This window comes from Anser brachyrhynchus, assembly GCF_964034855.1.
Source record: "Anser brachyrhynchus genome assembly, chromosome: 5".
NCBI lineage: Eukaryota > Metazoa > Chordata > Aves > Anseriformes > Anatidae > Anser > Anser brachyrhynchus.
Genome location: NC_137699.1, coordinates 39,636,391 through 39,661,517, shown reverse-complemented (window position 1 = coordinate 39,661,517; position 25,127 = coordinate 39,636,391). Strand labels below are relative to the sequence as shown.

Genomic DNA, 25,127 nt, shown 5'->3' with positions numbered 1-25,127 from the left:
CAGGCAGCAGCCCCTGAGGCAACCTTCAGAGCCCCGTAAGATGGGAAGGAAGTTCTTCGCCAGCATCTCTGCTACACGAGGAGCGAGGCACAATTGGTGCTTCGAGCAAGCACCGCAGGGTGCGGGGAAAAAGCGGAAAGAAGCGTCCTGCCACGGGCAGGCTGAACGGGTTGTTCCCTCCGTCGTGCCTTTTCGGCCTCACAGCCTTTGCCTGGCACCATGCAGCCTCCTCAGCCAGTGCTGGCAGTAATGGCCTCTGTCATTAATTACCAAGTGCCACTTGGCAATTAATCCCAGGAGCTCGCACACCGAGCGAGCCCAGGCGGACTTACCTCATCCAGAGCCACCAGCAGGCGGATCCGCTCAGCTGGAGCCGCTCCGCAAATCATCCGGCGACTGGAAGCTTTCAAAACCTTGCAAAATAAATAAAACAAACCTCGGCGGGGCAGGTTCCCCCCGACAAGTAAATTTTCCCCTCCCACGGAACGCGGCACGGGGAGAGGCGGCGTGAGTCAACCCGCTTTGGCAGCGCGTCTAGCCAGGAAGGGCAGGACGCGTCGCCACGCCGGCACACCGGGAACACCCTCCAGACCGCGCTGTTTACCCTGCAGAAGCCAATGCAGGCCCGACACAAAGCCTGCGAGTGCATTTTAGCCTCGGAAGTCATCCGAAACAGGTCCCCTCTCCCCTCCCACTCCATCAATCCAACCCAAATTGGGTCAGCTCCGAACAATAAATGAATGACATTCATTTAAGCCTCTGATGCAGTGCTGACATAATCCACGTCCTTTCATTCTCCTTTGCACTGCAAGTGCTAAAGATGCTTTTGTACAACCCCTGAAGTGCTCCATTTAAAAACCATGGTAACTAGGGCATTGCCTTCAGCTGCTCTTGAAAAAAAGCCATTCCCCTTTCCCCTCATCAGACTCTTGGAAGGCTTGGGGGCAGACAGAAAAACATTGCCCGATTCAGACTGCTCGACCACGGTGGCCGGAGTTGGGTTGCAGTTGGGCATCACTCACAAAGCGACGGGGGTGAGCTCGGCCCCCCAGAAAGCTGGGGGACACTCGTCTCTGCGGCGTGACAACATGCAGGTGGAGACAGAACTCCTCCTGCGTCCTGCAGCCGAGAAACACCCAAAAGTCCCACTCTGAGCCACCACACGTTTGACAGCCCAGCTGCAGCATTAGATAGGCAAATAATCCGACTTGCTCCGAAAGCTGCAGTGCTGCTAGACAAACTCTGCCCTTCTTTTAGCAAATTGTTCCGTTCCAGTATTTTAGCGCGACAAGCACCTAAGCAGCGCTGTTATCTTTACGCTGCAGTAAAAGTTGAAGGGGTTTTGGTGGGGTTTTTCTTGCTAGCCACAGCTCTGAGGTGTTAAAAAACGCTTCTGCGCTTCAGAATTTGGAAGTTTGTCTGCTGGCACCGTTGTCCTCCTTTCTGAGATGGAAACATTCAGACGTGTGGGCACAGAGATCAGATGGAAAGAACAGGGCCACTAAAAAAGGCCATTAAATGGGAAAAACCTAAGTGAAGAGGCCCTCTCAGAAAAGGGACGTTTGTCTAAGATGGAAGGCCCACTGTTTGTTTTTCTTTAAAGAGAAAAACATTCATAGCTCTGCGTTCATTAAAGAACTCACACGCACCAGCAACAGAAAGCCTAACAGCTTAAACATGACCTAAGCGCTGCACTCCCCCTTGTATGACATTTTAACAGACTTTTTTCCAAATTCCACTACATACTGCTATGGAGCCACATTCCAAGATTTTAAAGGTTTTAAAAATAGAAGGTCTTTAATCCCAACGTCTGCAAAAATACCCTGAAAAAAAAAAAAAAAAAAAAAGGAGAAGCATGAAAAACAAAGTCTATCCTGTTAGGTAGGCTGCGCCACAGACGATGCCCAAAAAGACGCTTTGTGCTTGTCTGTAGGAAGCTGAGCCAGACTCAGCCTGGTGTGATGCAGCACTGTTGCAGAGGACACGAGACACGCTCCTGTTTACACACGGTGTGTTTTGAGTACCTGCAAATTGATTTGGAGTCAGAATTTACGTCCGGCTGATGGAGATGCAAGCTCATTAGAAGACAGGCAGGTTAATGCCTGGCCTTCAAGAAAACCTTTGCAAATGGAGAAATTGAGGCACGTAATACTCAGCTGATTCCCCACGTGATCAGATGAAATGAAGTCTCACCTTCTGAGCAGAGACATCACAGAATCATGGAGTAGAAAGGCTCGGGTTGGAAGGGACCTTAAAGATCATCTAATTCCAACCCCACTGCCATAGGCAGGATGCTGCCCACCAGACCAGGCTGCCCAAAGCCCCATCCAGCCTGGCCTTGAACACCTCCAGGGCTGGGGCAGCCACAGCTTCTCTGGGCAGCCTGTGCCAGTGCCTCACCACCCTTACAGTAAAGAATTTCCTCCCGACATCTAACCTAAATCTACCCTCTTTTATTTAAGACTAAAACATTGCTGAACACTGGAGCTTCCAGCAACCGCAGAGCATTAGGCAACAGATCAGCCATGCCACAAAGGTCACTGCACTAACCTGTGAGCCCAAACACAGCGGCTGACAGCCCCACTGTACGCTTGTGCCATCGCAGCCTAACATCCAAAGCTGGTTACTGGTGCAGGCGAGTTTCCTGCAGGATGCTCGCTGCGGCCAGCCTGGGGTTTCCGTGACATCGCTGCTCCATCCAGCTTTTACACGGGCAGGAAAGCAAGGCATGGCTCCAGCAGAGGAGGGAAGGGCTGAGCATTTCAACTCCCAGTACCTGACCAGAGCAACTGCTGGGTTCTGGGTTTTTCCACTTCAAAGTAAATATATTTCTTCCGGCTAACAAAACATCATCTTTCTTAAGACAGACTGTTGTGGTCAGAGAAGGGAAAAGGGTGAACTAAGGACAAGCTGATCAGTTAACTCTGAATTCCCTGGCTCCGCTGCTCCTGCCACCATCCAGCGTTCATTTGCAGTAGAAGAAAATGTACAGAGGAAAACAAAACAATTTGGGAAATTCTCACAACGCAGTCTGCTTCACAACAGCCTGTCAGAGGGACTGCAGTTACTTTCATGGAAAATTTGTTTATGAAAGAGCTACACACTTTGAAGGCCAAATGCAGAAGTTCAAGTAAACCCCACGGTGATCCTAAAGTGTTAACCATGCAGCTTGAGGTGACCGCGCTGAACACGCAGCATTCAGGGCAGCATTCAGGTTAGGAACCTGTTGCCAAAGGAAACAAACCTCTTCAACGTAGACGTCTGCAGTTCCTTATACTGAGTGAGGAAAGATAATGCAGGCTTAGAGACACCAAAGTGCCACTGGACAGGACTGCACAGCCTGGCAGCTGTGCAAGGGTCTGCAGAACCAGGCACCGGCACCCTCCCATCCTGGGAGAAAGGCAAAGACCGAAGGTGTTCAGAGTTTGAATTATGGCGCCCTCTTCTCTAAATACATGGGAATAATGTTAGAAAGGGTCTTGCAATTCTGTAAGCAACAGAGGAAAGGAGCTAGCATCACAAGGGGCTTGCCACTGCAACCAGGTACTTTGTGTTGCTTTTATAGTCTCAAGAAAAAACCAACAATAAAGCACTTTCCTTCAGGTGAACCTTACAGAAGAAGGCTCAAAAAAATGAAAAAGCTCCTGCCCCTGAAATCAGCCTAGCAGATCTCCACTCTGTTAGGGTTTTGAATGCAGAACTTTATGACAGGAATGCCGAGGCTGCTCAGACTTGCCATCGGTAGCCATCACGAACCCCCAGCACACCTCTTCAGCCTGACCACGAGGAGCACGTGGAGAAGCCCCAGCTCGCCCCCCAGCTCTCCCCCTGCACACAGGGAAGCCAGGAAGAGTTTGCTCACAGGCAAGTTTACGAACGTTTCGGCAACTGCCTCCTCCTTCGAGCAAGCTGCCCAAAAGCTTCCCCAAAGCTGGGCCCCCTGCCACGTTCCCCGGCTGCCCTCACTAATGAGATCTCTGTTTGTAAACACACGCTGTGACAGACACTCTCTGGCAAGCAGGTCTGCACCATGCTCAGCACAACTGCAGATGCTCGCTGCTCCCAACCTGCGAGGAGACTCCTCCGTCCCCGCACCCAGCGTCTGCCTCCAGCACCGAGCCTGCGTGCACGCTGCTGCTGACAAGCACTGCAGGTACCACTCCCCTTTCTTTTTTTCCATGGGTCAAACACCTTTTTTAATCAAGTCTTCACAGCTGGCTCTGAATACCGCCGGGAGCACAGCCTGCTCCAAGATCAGACACATCAGGCTTCTGATTTTGGAGGTCTGGTGGGTAATTTTCTTTAAAACCTAACACCTGTGATCTTTGGTCCATGCTCTCCACTCCTCCCTGAAGGGGATGGACAGGGCCGTGGCAAACCTCAACCTGAACAGCAAAGTTGTGGCTTTGCGTTGGCACAAGGTTCTTCAAAGAACACGAAAGGAGAAAGAAAGCTCCTTCCATTTGGCGCAGGAGATGGAGAAGTCTGGAGTGACCTTGGTTCAACACACGCCTCCGCAGCAGGAAGCTCTGCTGTGGCACAGGGGTAGGAACAGCAACCAAATTCACTAGAGGACGGGGCGTCCTCTAGCTGTTTACCGAGGCTTTGATGCTACTTGATACCTTGAAATCAAAGCTCGGGCCTTCCCGAGACCACATGTGCAGCAGCCCCAGAGATCTGTGGCTCAGGACGTCTTCCCCGTGGTAGCCCCTGTTGCAAGGAGTGATGCTGCAATGCCCTGTGCCTGTCCTCAGGAGGAGAAAACCACCCAGACACGCTGCAGTGCTCGATCCAGGTGGGAGAGGAGGAAGATGCAGATGTTGGAAGATGGGCCGCAGCGAGACAGGAGGGGGAACGGATCTGCTAGCCAAGCGGAGAAGACAGAAGACACCACTAACCCCTACTCGTGCCCAACCTTTTGGCTGCTCCCGGGCTCCCCAGTGATACTATTTCACTGGGGGAGCTCACCAAGAGTAGCTGCACATCTTCAGCCAGAGGCTTACCACCTCACAGCTGAGAGGCCACCAAAGCTGCCTCCCCAAAGACTTAAAGACACACAAAAAGCCAGCAGTGCAAGGATAAGAGAAGAAAATGCTGGGTAACAGCAATCCTTTAATTCTACTTAGCAGAGCACTGGGAGCAGAGCTCACAGCAGCCTGCTTTGCTGGTTATTCCTGGAGTAACATCCCCTTACTTCACCTGGTTCTGGTCTCAGGTAAGGCACAAATCCTGCACGTGCAGTGAATAAAGGAAACTGAGGACATGTTATTTAGCTTTTCCACCGCTTGCTGTGCTCTGTACCAAGAAGCCCTCTGACAGGAGTTGTAGATCTACATCTAGCTGCTGAAAACACAGAGCGCTTCTCTGCTAGCGACCGAGATGTCTCAAACTGTCTGGTTTTAGCAAGGAGCTCTCAAAAATAAACCACAAGGGCTATCGCAAAAACAGGTTAGGCTTTCAACTTTGCAAGACGAGCATAAAACCACCGGAAATACAACCTGCCCCGTCACCCAAAATGCCAGTAAACTTCCCTAGACACATACACCACCTCTGTATTTTGCAGACACGGACATTTCGCTCACCTATCCAGCACTCTCATCCCTAGACAATGATTTATCAACTCAAATAATGCTTGGTTGGCTTCCCCCCGCCCTTTGTCTTGTCACTGATAAAGCCCCTTCTCACAGTACTACGGTAACCGTGCATCTTATTGCTTAAATCATCTCAGCTTCAACCGGAGGCCCTTCCGTGTGACACCAGAGCTGTTTTCCAGCATTTCTGTTTCTAGCACCAGTCCACAGAAAACAAGGAATGGGGAGAGCTTACAAGATGTCATTGGAAAGAGAAACCAAGGCACAGGGGAAACCAGTCAACCAGTTCCTTCTCTAAGCATCTCCAATCCTCCCAGCAAGGATCAGCACTGGGAAAACACACGGCTTGGCATAGAAGTGGAGATTCGAGCCTACTCCCTCTGCCAGTTACATCAAGCGAGAGCTCTCATTATCCACAGAAACTGGTACAACTTTCCCTTTGCCTCCGAAGTCAACATTAAATAATGCTCAATATGCACGGAACAGGAACCTGTGGACAGGCAAAGAAAATCTTTGCTGAGGAAAGACCAGAAAACCCCCCAGAACCGTCCTCCCCACGCACCACAGTAAATAATTACGCTGCCAGAAAGTGCAGTGTTTATTGCAGAGGATGACAGCTCTCCGGGCTTACCTTCCCCCTCTGACAGCCCACAGGAATCCCGTACATCAATTCACTTGAGTGCATTATTATTTCCATCAAGCGACCCCGAGAAGAAGACTCTTACATTGGGACCTCTGAGTTGGGTTTTGGGTGCAATTGATTTTTAAGTCAGCTCTGGCAATTTGAAGAAATGGGGCTGGTTATTTTAATATCACACCTTTTGGAAAACCCAAGCAAGTTCGCGTGCAGCTTCCAGTACTTCTAACCAAGGGATTAAGTGGTGAGAGCAGCCAACTTCTGTCCTCCTCTAGATGAATCACAGAGATCACACCGCTAGCAAGCATCACTCTCACTTCATTTCTAGCTGCAAATACAGAGCAAAGGGCACGCAGCTACAGAACGGAAAGACTGATGAACTGCCTAACGCTCCAGCGAGAGAGTAAATGCAAGATGTGCAAGAAAAATGTCTGCTGAGTAATAGATACGGGGTCATGTGGGCATGTTTCCAAATTCCTGCTCTTTAGTATATGTGTTCAACAACTCTTCTGGCAAGAAAGTCAATACGATGAAGCACAGACCATTTTTTTCAACCAAGTCTGCAATTAACCTATTTTCTCTGCAATTAAGAGGTCAGTTCCAACCCCCCTCCAAAGCCTTTGCCTAAAAGCAGACTCCAGAGCAGCACAGTCAAGGCAAACAGTCTGTCATCACGAAATACTCAGCCGTGGGCATCATAAAAAAAGCCACCCTATGTGCTGAGGCACGCAGCTGAAGAGCCTGCAGGAGCCACTGGTTTCATGCAAAGCATGTTAGGAATGAAGAAGGATTGTTCACCCCTCGGTGAAAGACGGTCAGATGGCATATTATAAAAGTCCAACAAAAGGAGGAAATGCTTCTTCCGTGTGACACACGCTTGGGCTGGGGCACATTCTGCTGCTTCCAACAAGTTATAGAAACTGCCCGAAAAGTAACACGCAAACGGCGGGCGAACAGGGCCATCTGTCGCTGCTAAAGCCCCGACCCTCCTCGGCTCTTCCTCCTTCCCTGAGGATCCACTTTGGGTGGGCCTGGGCCAACGCTGGGCGAGGTGGACCTGGCTGGAGCCAGCGTGGGAGATCTTCCACGCTTGGGTCACCACGCACTGCTATTACGGTGCCAGTGGAGAGAGCTTAGGGCTCGAGCCCTTTGTCCTGGCGTGTTAGGAGACCACCTCTGCAAGAGGAGCAGGCAAGAAGGGATCACAGACGCTGCTAACTTCCACCTGCTCTTCCTCGGGCAGCAGATCTGAGGGGAAATGCTGTCTGCTCCGGTGCAGAGCCCCAAGCAGTGAGGGGCAGCACGTCCCATCTTCTCCGCAGCGTGTCACTCAAACACACGCTGCAAGCGTGCAAACGGGTGAGAACGAGCCCAGCAACCCTTCAAAGGCAGCTCAGACTCCCAGCGACCCCCAGCGAGTCGTACAAGATCTACCCAGCATCCACAAGCACCCTGCTCACTGACAGCCCGTTCGGAAGGGCAGCTGCTCCCAGCCCAACGAGCTTCACAAAGGAAATCTGAGCGTAGGAGGCACCTCCAGACAGCCCCGACACATCGACCACTGCAATCAGACACTGCGACGTGCTTACAAAGCTCTTGGGCCACCAGCTAGGACAAATTTCCAGGAAGGCACGCCAGGATCACCTCCAAACCACAGCTTTTCCCCGATCAACACTTACCAAAACCATTAGTGGGTGGACGATGCTGGAAGGCCATAAAAACTGACACACACACAGGGAAAAGGAAGACAGCTCTGGGTCATGCTGCTGAAGAAAGCTTTTTTAAGCCGTTTATTCCTGCACTCACCCTCTAGCACTGAAGCACCAAGACCTGGATGCTGGTTCCAAGCTGTTCCTCCGTTTGACCAAGCAAGCCCCCGAGGTGAGTGCCAGTGAGCCTGCCAGGACGGCTGCTGGCGAGTTTTTCCTTCAGCACAAAACCTCTCCTCACTCCATCAAACCGGGAGCAGATGCAGCACCAGTAATAAGGAGCAGAGAGATCAGAGATCCTTCTCCCTGCGGCAACCAGCCATCCAGAACAAAACATCAGCAACAAAAGCTCTTTTCAGGTGGTGGGATCTCTTCTCCTGGCACATTTATCCACTTCTCCAGAGAGGTAATCACCAGGGATTTGTCCTCCAGACCTCGGCTGCTTCGCCAAGGCACTTTGCCTGCCTTCTGCCTCAATGTCAGAAGTGTGCACGCAGAAAAGGAAGCACTGGCTCGTTGCTGTAGCTACTTTGCAACCGTGCTGACCAACTCTTCCTGTTTCTCTGCAGTCACCCTACGCTTCCCACCCCCGGTGACTGCTTCAAGCATCCGGACGTGCTGTGAGCGGCCAGGGACTCTCCCACCAGGTTACTCGTTCCAGCACTTCCAAATACAAGGAGGCAAGACTTGTCAGGCGTTAAAATGATAGCTGACTAAAACGTTATGAGGGTAAAAATATGGATGCTCTCACCAGTTGCTCATTAAGTAAAAGGCTCTGAACTGAGGGGCGCGGACAGGACAGCCAGGAAAAAGCCTCGGTCGGGCATCTCTCACTCCACGGAGAGGCAAGGATTAAGTGGCACAGCACAAACCTCTGGGGCTGGCGGGGACACTTTTGGGGCAAAACCCTTTGCAGCTGCAGCACTTGTGTGGGGAGACAGGCACACGGGGCACGGCGGGTACCAGCAGCACCTTCTCTCCAGCACATCTGCTTTCTCAGGGAAGGCAGCACCACCTCCCCTGCACACTTCCAAAACAACCAACCAACCCTTTCTCCCCATACACAACATAGCCAAACAGTCCCAAGCTTGGCAAAACCATAAAGCAGTTCCCCTCAAGTCCTGTCTGACGGCAGAGGCGAGGAAGAGCCAGGCTGCAGTGCCGGGAAGGCCTGCACCCGGCGCTGCCGGAAAGGCGCGCACAGAGCCGTGTTACGCTTCAGGGCAGACAAATCCCTCCACTCACAACATAAAACCAGCACATCCTATCAACAGGGCCTGTTCATTCACGGTCCCCGAGCTGTGAGGAAATGAGAGCTGACAGCAGCATCAATACAAGCACTCTGTCCTCTCTGTTCACAAGACTTACACACCAGCAACACAGCCCGCTGGCATTTCCTACCTGCTCTTTACATCTGGCACCCAGCCTCTTGTCACGCAGCTAAAACACTTACTCTCATGTCTTCTCCCACCTCATACTAGCTTGAGGCAGCAAGAAGAGCAAAAAGGCCTCCTCCTCTGGTGTTAGTTCTGGGTTACAGATGCTGGTATACAAACTATATACTACATAAAAAAAAAATTTAAATTTTAACATTCACTAACTTTATTCAGCACCTGAAACAGTGGTGGAGGCGAAGGCTGGGACCAGGTTCCCTTCCTCCCTGCTGTACTTCTCATTGCACCGAAACTGAGCTGGGGAACAGAACTGAAGCTGCCCTGGAGAGGTTTCATCTACACGGGGCAAGAGCTGAGGTTTGCCTTCCTGCATCCCAGCTCAGCATCCTCTTCGTCATCCCCCAGCCTGCTTTCGCCTAGGATTACACCACAGGAACGTCTGCATCACCTCTCAGATGGCTGTGCAGACTACAAAACTCCTGCCATCTCAAAATTGCACCTTTCTGGCCAAAGCAGCAAACCTTTGGAGATCTCTGATGAGTTGTTTTTTCCTCCCTCAACTCTATCGGTTCATCTGAATAGCAAGCACTTCCTTTGTTAGTTTTGGTTTCTGTTTTGTTCGGAGGTTATTTCTGTCTGCTTACTTTTTTTTTTGAGTTGCTCTTCATGAAAAGAGCCCAGCTCCAGGCTGGGGTGTAACCTGTGCGTTAGGACGGCTGGCAGACTGCTCTTCTTCATCTACTACTAACAGTTGCTTTTTTCCCCTTCAATTCCAGGCAAACAGCTCGGCCTCTAGGGAAAAGAGACAGCAACTTTGCACATCTCAAGTCAAGCACAGTGTTTAAGTGCAGAGTCTGCAAAACACACACCTGCGAGGCACACAGACCCAGCCGGTGCCCTCCAACATCTGCTCTGCAGCCTGGGGACCAGCTCACTGAGCCGAGAAGGCCGGCAGCTCCTTGCCTCTCCTCTGCAGCAGGTAACCCAAAAAATCCTCTCGGAAGCTGAAGCTCAGATCCATCTCACTGCTATTTCAATTCTGACAAAAATAAAGCTGAAAGAACAAAGCAGACATGCGGTTGTAGGCACGGTGTTTGGACTGAGATAAACCTCCATCCAACTTACGGCATGGATTGCATTTGCCTTAAATCTCTTTTAGCCAGCCTGTGTTTGGATGTCTATTGAGCACTACCCACAATGCAACCTCATCCTTCATCAGCCTTGAGGACTGATGAAAACGCGGACACCAGCCTTAATTCTGGCCTTGAACTGACACAATGACCAGCCACAGCCACGCCGTGCGTGTGACCGTGCCCAGCTTCACCATTCCACAAGGAAAACTCGAGGAGCCCTCGCAGGCTCCAGGTCCTACTCGTAAAACGACACTCAGCTGCGTGCAGAGTATGTTTCAGATTAGGCTTTGTTTTCTTTTAATATTGTCAACTCTCATCTTTGAGGCCAGATCAAGAGATCGCTTTGCAATATTTTGCATTCATCTATTTTGATAAAACGCGGCAGTTATTTTTGTTTTGTTTTCTCCCCCGGTCTCAGAGGGATCTCCTTTGCAACACTCACAACTAAAGAATTAACGTCCGTTGGTCAAAAACAGAACTAGGCAGTCTGGCCAGCTGCACGCTTTGAAGATCTTTTGCGGTTTTATAAGGCAGAACTAAGATAAATCAAGAAAATAATTGTTAGTTTCATAAATTGTAATTCTAGATTTTGAAGGAAAACATGCAACTGAAATTAATCAGAAGACTTGCATTTGGTAGTCACATTTCCCAGCTAAAAAGAAGGAGATGGCCCAACTTGAAGATCAATACAACTCGAAACAAACATGAGCACAATGATTTTTCAAGGTTAGTCCCACAGTTAGGACAGCCCTTCGTTAGATATATGAACAGTTCTGAATAATGGGAATAGTTATGTCATCCAAGCACGCAGGTAAAGATTCAAACTACACATTCTGCAGGTTGCTCGTACCATAGCAATACACAAAGTGCAAAAAAGGAGGAAGAGACACTGTCACTCAGAAATAACCTTAAGTATTCAGAGAACTGTCAATTAAAAGCCTTTCCAAAAAATTACAATTACCAGTTGACCTAATTCTAACCAGGTTTTGCAAGGAGCAGCACCTTCACCTTCCTACGTTATACCTTTGCTTTTTTAGGCAACTATGATTACACCTCCATTTAATCTACATATAAAGCTTTCTGAAATGTGAACGTCGGTATTTTTGGCTGGTATCTGAGAAAAACCAAAGAAACAGCTGCTTAGAGCAGAGAAGCAAGGTTAAGTAGGGACAGAAAATGCACCTCTTCCTATGGAAATAAGTCATTACCATGCTTAGAGTATTATTCCAGTTCAACATAAGCAAGCACCACATCATTCTGAAGAAAAATAATTAACACTGCTCCACACCTATCACCAAGCCTCTCAGAGGGCCTGACACAACCAAGTATCATTTGAAAGTGGTCAAGGGCTGAGAAAAGAGGATTCAGCCTCCTGGGCTCTGAGCATGTAAACTACAGCTGCCCTTCCGCAAAGCCTAGCCAAGGAAAAGCATCTCCAAAGGAAACCAGAAAGGTTTTAATTGCAATTAAAAGCACTCAGGTTTGAAGTTTTAAACACACAAACTCAGAAAAAAATACTCTGAGATACGTTCATCTCGTGTAGTTTCTGTAATGGCATCTTCATTACAGTGTGAAGGGTAGGTAGAAACTAATCAATTCAACATGCATTTGGCCTCCAGTTGCTTAATCAAAACATTTCTCTATGACCATTTAAGTAGTTAGATCACATGCAACCTGTTTTGACTAGAAGATGCGCCACTGGTTTCCCACATGTGGATTTTACTGCAAAATTCTGGTGATTTTATTCCAAAGTACTGGAAAAAAACAAAAACCTAATTCAAAGGATAAATGAGAACAGTGACTTTAAAAGAGGTTAGTAATCACTACATGTCCCCCCCTGCTCCACACACCCTTTTAATGCCTTTTTTATTTTTCCTATCTGAATGGGAAAGGAAACCTACAACAATAAAATATTTCACGTCTTTGTGAGGAACAGCACTATGAGGGCCATCTCACAGCAATATATCACCTAAACAAAAGAAGGGGAAAAAAAAAAAACGCCAACCAACCCTTCCTTCACTGAAAAGAAACCACATTACTGGCCCTTCAGTGCCTGCAGGAAAAACACTGTAAAAGCACTCACGTGCCCAGCTCTGTGCTCTGGCATGCTGCAAAGAAAGATGAATTAAGGGGTCCCAAACCACCAGCGACCCCAGCGAGCACCGCTCTCCTGCACAGCGCTGGCTGCAGCCATGGGCAGATCCGCTTCCAATTCGAACCAGAAGTGTAAAGATACATTCCTGTACACGGGGAGCCCCAGCTCCAAGAGCACCCGTCCCAGTGCCAGATGCTCCAGCCAACGCCATGCATGCACACAGTAGCCGACGAGCGCATCATCCGTCGGAGCACATCCACCATGGCTCAGCTGCGGGCTGACCTACGGGACTGCAGAGCTCGAGCCCACACAGTGGTGGAGTCCCCGTCCCTGGAGGTGTTTTGGGGAGACATGCGGACACGGCAGTTAGGGATGTGGTTCAGTGATGGGACTCCATAGGTTAGGCTGACGGCTGGGCTTGTGACCTTGAAGGCCTTTCCCAACCTAGATGATTCCACGATTCTGAACAGTTAATGCTCAGGGAACCTGGCTCCTGAACATCAGATCACAAGCTGCAAGCACTGCAAGGCCGCCGTCGTCTCCCAGCGGCTGAGGAGCCGCCAGTGACTTGCTGTACTGGGTGAGTGGCTCGCGGCCCGTCCTTGAGCCCTTGGCTCACTGGGGTCCTCCCACCGCAGGATCAGCAGATGCCTAGCACCCAACCAGCAAGACCAACATCCACAGGCAGACAAGGAACAAGTCAGACACATCCCAGGAGATGCCACTTCTATGCCCCAAATACAACCTACCTGGGCTGCCATAACCCAAAGCCTTTCACCAGTATTCAGTCCTCAAAGTGGAGGGAGGAACCAGCCACCCAGAAAAACAAGTAATGCCCACTTGTTGGCTAAAAGATGCTTACTTCCAAGAAATATCAGTGGGGAAAGCTGTTATTGCTGCTTGAATTAGGGGAGCAAACCCCTAAGCCTTTGCACAGCCAGGAGACCATGTTCCAAACAAACCATGGGAGATCTGCAGATGGACATCGTGCTGACACAGGGCCCAGCTTCTGAGACCAAAGTGGGTAGAAGAGATCAACATCCTCAGTGCCAAGCGATATCAGGCCTAGTAAACGAATATGCATACAAATCCTAATAATACCCTGTTATTTCTGGCGAGAATTGCAGGGGGGAGAAATAGTTGTTGGGCTGGAAGAGGAGGAACGGATGCTGTTTAGAAACCTGGAGCAGAGTTCATTACATTGTCAGAAACCTCAAGTTTCAACAGAAGTAAATTCCATCAAGCCTATGAAGTCCTCCTCAAAGCTGAACTTAGCATGATCTTAAAGAAAACTGTCCAGAAAAACAAACAAAAAGCCCACAAGAATCATGCTTTCAGAAACTCAAACATGAGCGCTACAAAACAGCTTTCCTGCCTGGAGCTCCAAATACAAGACGTGCTGTAAGAGGAAAAGTTGCTCCCACGTTTCTGCAAAGTGACTTCAAGGACTCCAAAAGCATTTAGGAAACTGCTTTGGTCAAAAATCAAAAAAAGCTCATAAAGTTAGAAGACAATGTGAACAATGCTGAGCTATTCAGGCAAAAATGAAAGCTGCTGTCGGGAGGGAAGGGGAAATGCCCACCACAATAGCTTTGGGAAACACTGCCCAAAACCCTCAGGAAAGAAAGAAAAATGAAAACACACTTTCAGAAATCCAGGATGGCCAGCGCTTAGAAACAACACAAAGGAACTGCAGCAGACGCATGCTAGGACTAAAGACCAAAAAAAGAAAGTCACTGAGTTGGAGTCACCTATTCCAGCTGCCACACGCCTGCTGTTTGCCCGTTTTCATTTTTTTCAAGCCCTTTCTGCAAGGCTGGAGCTGTTTTTGCAACAGCTGGGGGAGAATTTCAACCCAGGGCAGGCTGCTGCTGCCTCCTGCGTGCTGCTGCTTGTGCAAGAGCAGGGCGTAGGGCTCAGCATCACCCAGCGTCTCGTTACTCAACCCTGCCAGGAGCCTCTGCTGTCGCAGCCGCCTCCTGTTTTTAGGTACCCACGTGAGGTTTTATTCACTGCGCTCCCCGTCCCCCAAGCTCCTTCTAAAGTGAAGGCGAGGAGATGGGAAGGCACCTCCGTGGGATAAACACGGGGCTGAGGAGGGGAAGAGCAGCCCAACATCTCGCCTTCCCATTCCCTACAGAAACACCGTGCCTGCTGCTTCTTCTGCAGGTGCCTCGTTAAAAAACCCCATCGCAGGAGGCAGACAGCAAGGGCTTCCTTCGAGCCATGGCTTAACAAGCAGCAAATAACCTCGGCAGATTTACATGCAGCCTGCTAAATGGCAGGTCCCGAAGCAGCACCTAGTCCCACTTCCACGCAAAGCACAGCTAGCCAGGCCTGAGGAACAGCTATCCCAGAAAAAAATAAAATAAAAATCAATCAATATGGACACTTGAGGGACGAGTCAGTACACATGGAAGTACCGCCACCTCCTTGCACTGACTGGCATCCCTGCTAGAATAACTACAGGCTACCCCAGGCACTGTTGTAGGGATTTTGCAGGGCTAGGTAACAACCAGTTCTGCTAGAAACCCCCGCCCAAAGCCTTTTTGTCTCCACATTGCTGCTTCCACCAGCTTCCTCAGCCTTGTCTGCCTGCAGCTGGGCAGCACAGAGCAGGGACCTCCCTCAGCCGCTCACAGGGACCTGGAGAGAGAAGCCCAGCCACAGTCACAACTTCCCTCTGGCTCTCCTCAGTGTCTAAAAAGCCAGGAGAAATGCAACACCAAAGCTCCTGTGAGGCCAGAAAACTGGAGTCGACACCGACTGCGCCATCCGCAGCATCCTGGATCCCAACACGGGATCCAAGCAAGCAGCTGTAACTTCAGCTTTAACTCACCAGCACACCAAACCCAAGTCCTCCAGCAATGCTATCGCTCTCCTTCCCTTGCCTTCAGCTACGATAAGTCTTTCTGTATCTCAAAGGCCTAAAAGTATTTCTTATTCTTTAACAATCCAGCAATTCCTTTGAGAGCTGCTTAGGATGGGAAAAAAAAAAAAAAAAGCTTATCAGATGAGACCAGCAGGACTCTGAAGCAGAGCAGTGGCATTTGTCTAGAAGAAGTGGCACCACTCAGACGTTATCAAGCAAGGAGCAAAACAGAGCCAACCCAAGTCTTAATGAAAGCTGTGTTTTTTATCTGAGGAAAACAAAACTTGACTAAATTGAGACTCAGCCAAAGAGGAAAAAAGCAACACAGTCCTTTATGAACTGATAAAACATCAGATAGCCTGTTGCATTTCTAGCTTAGAGAAGAAAAGAGGAAAAACAGAATATCCTTATTGTTCAGCTTCTCTCTACTTCTGGGACACGGTTTTTGGCCGGAAGCCTGGTTTGCACCTGAGGGTAATGCAAAAAGGAACATAAAAACCCCAACCTGAATGACAACTGAAGAGCAGCCATCTGCGGGGGTGTTTCTCTTTCCAAACCAAACTTGGAATGAAAAGGGTTTTCCAAAGACTCAGCCAAGGAAAGAGAAGCTTCAGAAAGAGCCTTGGTGGGATCCGACTGGAGAGCACGCTTCGTGCAAGTATCAGGGCAAAGGCATCATTCCCCTTACCCACTCCTAGCAGCACTCCTAGATGTCCATTCACTGTTAACTTCATTTTCTTTTTTTTTTTTTTTTAATGCAGCAAAAGCTGCTGGAAAGCATGCTTTGTTTGGAAACTGAATGTGCAGAAGAGACTTGGCTAGTGCCATGCCTTTCACCCCAGGTCACCGAAACGCTGCCCATAAGACGGTCACCGTTACCACCTTCCTCGCATCCCATTTTACAGCTGTCAACCACCGTGGGGCAAGTAAATATCCAGCAGAGCAGAGGAGAACCTGAGTCACCTCGTCGGAAAAGCAGCAATTTAGGCAGCCACCAAACTGCCTTCAGGGAGGGCTACACGAGGTCTTTGCATGTGAAAGCAAATTCAAACAGCCTTAAATTTGTGCTGTCATGGTTACAGCGGGCCGGGTAACCACAAACTGCTGAGTGCCCACGAAACAGACCTGCATGTCACAACTGCTCATCTGCTCTGAACGAAGGTCTTGAAAGCGGTGATCTGAACCTTGTGAGAACGTCCTTCGCTGGCAGTAACCCAGATACAGCCTCCCCACCGCTGCAACCACACCTGCAGGCCTCGATCTCAAAGTTTAGCCATGTACACGGCCGCTCCTTGCGTGCCAGACGACGTGCGGCTAAAGGCTTCCACCCCAACAGAGCTCTCAAGCTGCTCAATACCCAGAAAATTTGGGGAAAAATAAATAATTCAGGCTACAGCAGATTTGAGTCTTGACCATCCTCCAGTGCTCACAGCTCCATGCTCCCAGGAGGATCAGGAAATTCCCCTTCTGCTGGCTGCGAGAGGACCGTTTGACCCAAAAGAGACAGAGGTTTTACTTTCTGAAGTGAAACCCTGCACTTGCCCCTGTCCCCGGGCACATCCTCCACGGGCAGGGAGCTCACAGCCTCCTTTGGTACTCTGTTGGAGCCCGGGACTACCTGCTTGAGGAGATGTGCCAGGAACCAAACTACTTACTAAGACGACATCGTGATGTGGAATTAAGCCATGCAACTCCTTGCCATGAGGTGTTTGCTCCGCTCGCAGTTTTATGGGGTTTCAGAAGCAACAGGACGGGCTGGGGAAGAACCCCCAGCCACGGGCACCGTGCACGGGCACACGCACTGCCTCGTGGTGTCGGCAGACCATGGTTTTCTGCAAGCTCCACAATCTCTCTCTCCTTGTCCTTCTAAGAAACAGGCTGCGAGACACAGGTAATTCAACAAAAAGAGCAATGTCACCAGCAGCATCATTCTTCCAGCTAAGCCCAACCATCAAGTCCTTGTAGGAGAAGGTGAGGATCAAACCACCAGCCTGAAAAAGGCAGATGAAGGTGGACAGGGGTTTTTTTGTTGTTTGTTGTTTGGTTGTTTTTTGCTACTACTGTGCAGAATGAGGCAGCTCAGCCTTTATCCAGCTCTTTAGAGTAGCTCCGCTACCGTTGCTGGAGGCAGGGCACTGCTTTAGACGCAATCAGTTTCAGGTGTACCCTTGGTTCAACCCGGTACGGCTGTCTTCGCACTATCTAAAGCAGCAGATTAAAAGACATGCCCACATACTTCCAGCACAGCACAACAACATCAGCAGGAATTCACTGATAGGAGAAATATTTTCCTAATGGAGTACTCAAAGCTGGAGGTGGACACCTCCTCCAAGCGCTCAACCGCTGGAACAAAACCTGCTGGGCTTTCTCCCAGGGCTCAAAAGAAGAGCTGACCCAGGGATGCCCCGAGATTCCTGTTCATTTCGTAACAAGCCGCTGTAAAAGGAAATTGAGCTGAATATTCACGTGCTTAAGGCCATTTAAAGTAGAGACTTACTTTCCTAATGTGTAAGGGTTCTTCCAGCCTTCTGAGGGCAAGAGACAGGAAAAGAGATGCCTTTCAGGAAGAAAGCACTAATGAGAAAGGAGTTCCCCCTGAACTAATTAGCAGTACAAGGCAAAAAAACTAACAAACTTTCCCTAAGGAAAGGCTTCAAAATAATTAAACCTACATACCCAAAGCTCATTGCAGTCTACTAGATCTACTGCTGTATTAGCTCTTTAATTGCTGCAGCTTTTCCAGAGCTCATGCAATGCAGAAAAAACACTCCCTAGGACCATTTTTATTTAACTCAGTATATTGGTTAACCACAGGAACGAACTGACGAAGGAAACCTACATCCAGGAGGGCTCCCAGGCATTGGGGGCACGGGGCAAGGCACCGCCGCGACACAGGGACCCGAACGGGGACACACGTGTCCCTCCTCATCAGGCACCGCCTTCTGCACCCCGTGCCAACAGTGAATGTTGAGAATATATTTGGAGGGAACTACGCGAAGCTGAGCAGCTAAAACAACCCTGATTTGCCAACTGATACAGATGGTTTTCAACAGGAAGATAACAACATGTCTTAGGAAAAGAGAAGCCCTCCCAGGGAGAAGAGGGTCGCTTTGGCGCTTAATTTTTCCCAGTCTTCTCAGGAGGCTCAGCAGGAAAAGAAACAGAGCCCCCACCGCATAAATCCTTTTATCTGGTGAGGCTAGATTAATACCCCAGAGAAGATTACTGCTCTAGGCAGTTAATGGGTGCTCTTACCTCAGTTCTCCTGGTGCTCTTCTCCCAGTGACTGAAAGAGAACTGAGAAGTTTCGTCCCCAATTCCTTCGCGAAGACGCAGCTCCACGCAGGCCATGCTGCTCAGCAGAGCAGAGAAGCAGCAGAGCACACCCCCTCAGACTGAACACAGAATACAAATAACGTCCTAGTGCTGTTTCCCCTCTTTCTTCCGTTTTCTAAACATTCAGAAGAAAATCGACACTCCGACATCTCTCCCCACGTTCTTAATGGAACTGTAACAAGCCTGCTGTGCGATTGTCTGCAAGAGGCTCTGGAAAATCCAGAAGGACAAAGCAAACCACAGGGGTTAACCTGCAGGGCAGCTACTTCAGTAGAAGCAGCAGCAAACAAATTTCTAGACACACACGTGGAGCTAAGTCTCATTTGTCAGAGGGGCAAGCATCAAAGGCTCTGAACACAGCCATCCATCCGCCTCCTGTGCCGTGCTGGGGGAGCTCGTGCTTGTGGCATCGCAGCTAACAGTAACAACGGTGACCCCATAAGAGGGGCGGTGGAACCGTCAGGGAAGATGGAAGAACAAGCAAGCAGATCACCTCCGAAGGGCAGTTCTTCGCGTGACAAGCCAGTTCAAGACCCAGAATGGTTATGGGCAGTTGGTCAAGCCAAGGAGGCACGCGAAGGCAGTTTGTCCTGGGGCAGCCGCTGGGGAAGAGGGGACAGACAGCTGCAGCAGCGCCCTGGGGAACCCCACACACCACTCCGTTCATTCCAGTGCCCGACAGGGGTACTGAAATCCGGGGGTGATGAAGCTTGTAGCATCCCTGTATCCACTCCTTACCTGCCCAGCTCCCAGCAATTTAATTACCCGATGCAGCAAGTGCGACGTTCTCAGCTGTGATTAACCACCCTTCTGCTCTCACAACAGCATCTCAAGCCGTGTTTCCGAATCAGCATTTAGCTTTTTTTATCTAATACATTTCCTCTCTCCCCCTCTCCCTCCCTTCCCCCATCCCGTGGATTTGGTGAAATTGCTTCTTCTGCAAATGCTGAACTTTTGCCAATTAGACAGGGAAAGCCTTGGCTAAAAATAAACCCAATTGCAGCAGAAAATAGACCCCTTTGCAGTAAAATAGTGGATTATACATGCAAGCAGACCTGACAGGAGAACACAGACTCCAGATTTGCATGAGAATCTCATCAAGCTCAACAGATAGCATCTGCAACTACATTAACTTGCCCCATCTTGAGAAAAAAAAGGAAAAAAAAAAACAGGAAAAAAAAGAGAGAGGTGAGACTGAAGGAGGGGTAGGGTTGAGGGCACTGGGGTAAATCAAGTTTCCATCTGTTTTGCCCGCATTTCAGGCCCTTTGCACACGCACACACCCCAGCACATCTGTGTCTGACAAGCAAAGAACAAAACTCCCCTTTGAAGAAGCCACAGGAGCTCCCTGAAAACACAGTTCTCCCACTCAAGAGTACCGAGCCTCCCAAGACCAGGCTCCTCCAGCGGGCTGGGCACTCAGAAAAGGACGGCAGGACGAGAAGGGCTCCAGCCAACGCCTGCCTGCGCTCCCTGAGAACCCAGCTGCTCTTTGTCCACAGGAAAGGAAAAGGATGACAAACTGTTCCCTACAAGGCCGCTACAGGAGGCAAAACCCCATTGCAGGAAATCCACTGCAATGTTTCAGGCATGGAAGAAAACAACTTGTGCTTTTGCCACCTGACTCACCAGCAGTCCGGGGCACTGATTCAGCACCGCTCCCCTCCGAGGCGGACACACCTCAGGAGACCAGCAAACGGGGACCATGCTTACCTTCGCTGTTCCCCTTTTCGTTACGTTCCTGCCTTTAAATAGAGGTCTTCTGAGCTAGCACATAACCTTAAGAAATGGAAAGCACGCCTGGAAGGCTAGCACGGGAAGCCTAACTGCCTCCGCCATCAGCTCAGAAGGAGAAAGCACGTTGTCTTCTTGCACAGGGTGATAAATCCCAGTAAATACCCGGGATAAGGTAGGAACAGCTCCGCCCTAACTCCTACTCCTCCAGTGTATTTGCTGCACCACCCAGACAATCCCAGCTGAACCAGGTTTTCAGGAAAGATTGGTTCCCCTAATTAATCCACTTGCCTTTTTAGGGAGCAAGAAAGCTTCATGCAGCGAATTAAGGATTATGTCCTCCTACGACCGAAAGGGTGGCTTCAGGCTGGCCAAGTGCAATGCTATTTTCAGAAGGGATCTGTCAGGGATGGACATTTGGAAAAGAAGCTTTTTGTTTGTTTTGTTTCAACTTCATGAGCGTTTGCGGTAAGCTGAAGCTCGGTGTGCCAGGCCAATCTCTCCATGTTCACCAACGCACCTACAGCAGCATCCACCTACCTCCGACCTCCCCTGAGTGACCACAAACAGCAAAATATTCCACTTCAATCCCCACGGCTGCACACATGCCTCCGGCCAGCTGGGAACACAATTGCAGTCACTAAAAAAGCAGCCCTGACAGTAATGCAGTAATTGAAATCGAGGAGCACGCGGACCTGCTGGTAGCATAGCGAGGGGTGATTACCGAAAGCATCTTGGCAACTCAAACCAACTCCAGCAACCCAGTTTCATTGCCAAACAGTTTCAGAGAGCACAGATGAGATTTTTCAGCTGAGCACTGATGCCTTAAAGCAATAAACACGCTGAACAACTCAAGCAAGAAGATGCACTGGGCAGCACCGGGCACAACTCCACTACTTCCGATAGCAATCGGCGGCTGAGCCGAGCAATAATTATCCAGGGAAGAATAAGCTGCTACAGGCTGCAAGTAGAGACACATTAAGAAAACAGCAGTGGACTTGCTCATGTATCAAGGCAAAAGCAGCAATCTGGGGTCCCACTGAGGACGGTGTGTGCACGCACGCCGTAGGGGAGCGAGCAGAGAAGGGCAGCGCAGCAGCAGCACACACGCGGGAGCTCCCAGAGCGTGGCCAGCTGCCCCGCTGGGATGGGACACGGGCTGTCCCCGTGGCAGGCAGGGGGAAGGAGATGGGTTTCGTATTCAAACACCTCATACGGTCAAGCTCAGACAATCAGGTGAGGATTTTTTTTTTCCTGAAAGCGAACCCCAGCTCACAGCCTCCTCACGTTTGATGATGACACGATGCACCGCGCAACATGTGTGGGAGCAAAGACGGTCCAAGCTCTGGCAAAAAACGCAGCTCCTCCTGCTCGAAGCACGCTCCTGGCCCCACCTGAAGCACTGCTTCCCCACAGATGAAGGCCAGGAGAAGCAGGAGGAGGTCTCTACTCTGGACTGAGGGCTGGATACAGCCTCCCACCCCGCAGCATCCCGCAGGCCGCCCACTCAGCAGTGACAGCACGTTTTCCAACCCTCTTCCCATAAGGCTGTCGGCTAAGCTAAACGAAGACCTTACCTTCTGCACGTGTGTTTTCACATCTGCACAGAAAAAAGTACTCACTGCACGGCGTGACGTACCTGCTCAGAGCGTCAGCTTCCCAGAAGGCTCCGACAGCGAGCCAGAGCACAAACCCCATTGGCGTACGGGAACCGGCAAATCCTGCAAGCGTCAGAGAGAATGTTAATTAGTGACATTAATAAGACATGGCTGGTGAAAGGAAAGGAAGCCAAGCCTACCTTAGGAGAGACTGAAGGATGCTAGATCTCTGCACGGAACATACTCCTGCCTAGTCCTTGCCCACAGCTGAGCTACCAGACACAAGATTTTAAGGGACTTACCCAAAATCACAGAAGGAAGCCAAGAAAAAAGGCAAGACTATCTGTCCCAAAACAAAGCTGGTCACCCAGCAAAGCTTCCTCAGCAGTCAATGCAGTGAAGTTAACGTCTAAGCAGGAGAGCAAACAATAGGCTGATAAACTGCATGAGTGGTCACCTGCTAAGCTCTCCTATCCCTTTGTGACGCTGACGAAGATCTGCACTACAGCTCTTCTGCAATTCCTTCTACTTCCTAAAGCAGGTGAATCACATCTGACATCAGAGCCACGCTGCTTGTTTCACTATTATTTATTCAACATGACGGTTTCATCATGTAAATGGTTTGCTATTTCCTCCCAATCACTTTACACAGCCTCTGTAGGTGAGTCACACCAAAAGATAACTAGCAGCACGGAGCACAGGCAGTGACAGAAATCTGCTCCACCAGCTGTGGAAACACCCAGCTGGAGGTATTCAAAGTCCCCGCTGCATGCTGATGAAGAGACATCAAAAAGAGAGGTCTTCCTGGAAACGTTTCTAAGCAGCCATAAGGAGACCTTTGCCTGGCCACACATCTAAAGCGGAGGTCGCCATGTAGGGTAACAGAAGTCAAACGCAGGATGGTTTTACTCTTCCTGTTCTGTTCGCAGAACGGCTTGGGGACAGCAACGAGCAGAGTCGCTGAACAACCATCCTTCAGCATGTTTTAACTGAGAGGGGATTTGACAATGGGGAAGGTAAGGAAACAGGCACGGCAAAGCCCCACAGGGACAGCGAGGCTGGGACAACTTCTCTGAGCAGCTCTTCAGTCAAAGCACCAAAACAGCAAGGGGGACGTACCGAGGTTTTAACAAAAAGGATTTCACGTATTTCCAGCCAAACGGAGGACCTTGTTATAAAACGCAAGAAAACTTACTCATGCAGTGCATAGGTCTACCTTGGACTGAGAAAAAGAGACTTATTTGTTTTCCCTACTGCATTCCCTCTGTGCATGACTCATGGACCTCAGCCTTTGCCAACCAATATTTAAAAAAAAAAAAAGAGAAAAATCATAATCCATTAACCCTTCCCCCATTTTTTCCTTTCTCCTTTCCCATTACAGAAGGACTGAAGTCATTTCTAAGGATGCAAACAATGCTGAAGACCACAAGACCACAGCACGGACGTCGGACGCAAGCCTCAAGCACAAATTTTCCGTCGCTGTTTATAATGCTCTCCCTGTTGCTTTACATTACTGCTCTAACCAGAACACGAGTTATTTACTCATGTTATGTACCTCCAGGAGGATCTTTGTTGTTTTTCTTTTGAAGTCACTAACTGAACACTGTTCTGCAGTGGAACATAAAATCTCTACAAAGACAGAAATAACACAACACAAATCCAACCTGGCCAATAATCTTCAGTGACAGCTTATTTATGCAGTACAGAAACACAATTTCCCCCCAGCAAGGAAATTCCTGCCTTAGCTTCACATAGCTTACATCTGAAAGGAACTGCAGGAGCTTTGTAGGGCTTCATCCGTGTCAGCATCAACCCGCTCCTGCACCGGGGCCCAGCCTGCTGCTTGGGAAGCAGCAGAGCTCCCGTGGATAAAACCATTGCTCCCTGCCTCCTCCTCCGGCTCCTCTCCTCTAACAACTTTCCTGATACGATTGCTGCTACTGGACAATGTTACAGAAACATGACTGCAAAGTTCAAACTCATCTCCCACCAGTACTGCTGAGCAAGGCAAACAGAGATGCTTGTAGCTTCTCTAAGTGCTGCTGACTGCTGGATTTAATAAAACCCATATGCAGGTGGCCTGGCCTGCCTCCCCAAAGCAACCACAACTCTCAGACAAAGCATTTTGTCCCACAACAGCCAGATACACTGGAAACACAGCTTGGTGCCAAGGATTCAACCGCGTGCTCTCTGTTCCCGAGCTCCCCTCTCAGCAAAGCCTCGCAGGGTCCAGCAGCGCCGTTCCCCAAGGGCTGCTCTCCTCCAGATACAACTATGTTGTGGGCAACAAAGTTGGGAAGCACAGTGGTAGAGGACTGAGCAATGCTGGGTGACTTACAAAGGGAAAGGGTAAGGGTTGAAGGGTGCAAGCAAAGCAATGGGGCAGAGAACCAGCATGGCTCTGCACAGTGGGAAGGACGGCAACAGCCCCGCACTATTTGGCTGGCCTGGGTGATCTCAACCGACCTTGGAGAAGGTCTTTTCCAACCTAGATGATTCGATGATAAGTAACAAGAGAGGCAGCACTGGTCGAGAGTAGGCAAGGAACTGCGAGGGGACGCAGAGGCTGCAAGGGGTCTGCCAGTCCCCAGGGCTGACCCTGCAGCTTTGCTATCACCCCTGTCAGGAGCAGATACACCAACCATAAATACACACCACTTTTAAGTCTAAATAGGGGTGCAAGGTGTTTCCTGTCAACACTGAGAAATCATCAAGTTTTGTTTAAGAGGCTTATGGTAATTTTCTTCCCCTCTCCTGCAGCCTGTTGGTGATGATCCTGCCATACCAGCATCTTCAAGCTCAAGCACACAGCTCTGGCCCCCTGCAGGCAACAACAAGGTTTAATTTCTGTGTGGTTGTCAACAGGAATGATGCTCGGTCCCCTCGATACAAGCAGATAGGACTAACTCCTCGCGTATGACTAGCACACCAAAAGAGCTATCAAAAATACGCAGGCTCCCCAGCCTGCAGACCTTGCAAAGTCATTGTCAAGGCAGTAACGTACAAGCAACGAGCACCTAAGATGACA

At 49.7% G+C, this 25,127-nt stretch overlaps 1 protein-coding gene across 4 annotated transcripts in view; it reads right to left on the bottom strand.

The window, feature by feature from the left end:
* Nucleotides 1-25,127, bottom strand: part of LOC308195552 (uncharacterized protein) — an 80,226-nt gene that overhangs the window by 47,626 nt on the left and 7,473 nt on the right. Inside the window, exon 2 of one of the 4 annotated variants that reach the window (XM_080593177.1) lies at nucleotides 22,141-22,222. The gene's annotated coding sequence lies outside the window, so the exon portion shown is untranslated. Of the gene's footprint in view, nucleotides 1-332; nucleotides 8,001-8,034; nucleotides 18,353-20,480; nucleotides 21,008-22,140; nucleotides 22,223-25,127 lie in introns of those variants that run through there. The other 3 variants (XM_080593181.1, XM_080593179.1, XM_080593183.1) reach the window with 3 other exon arrangements.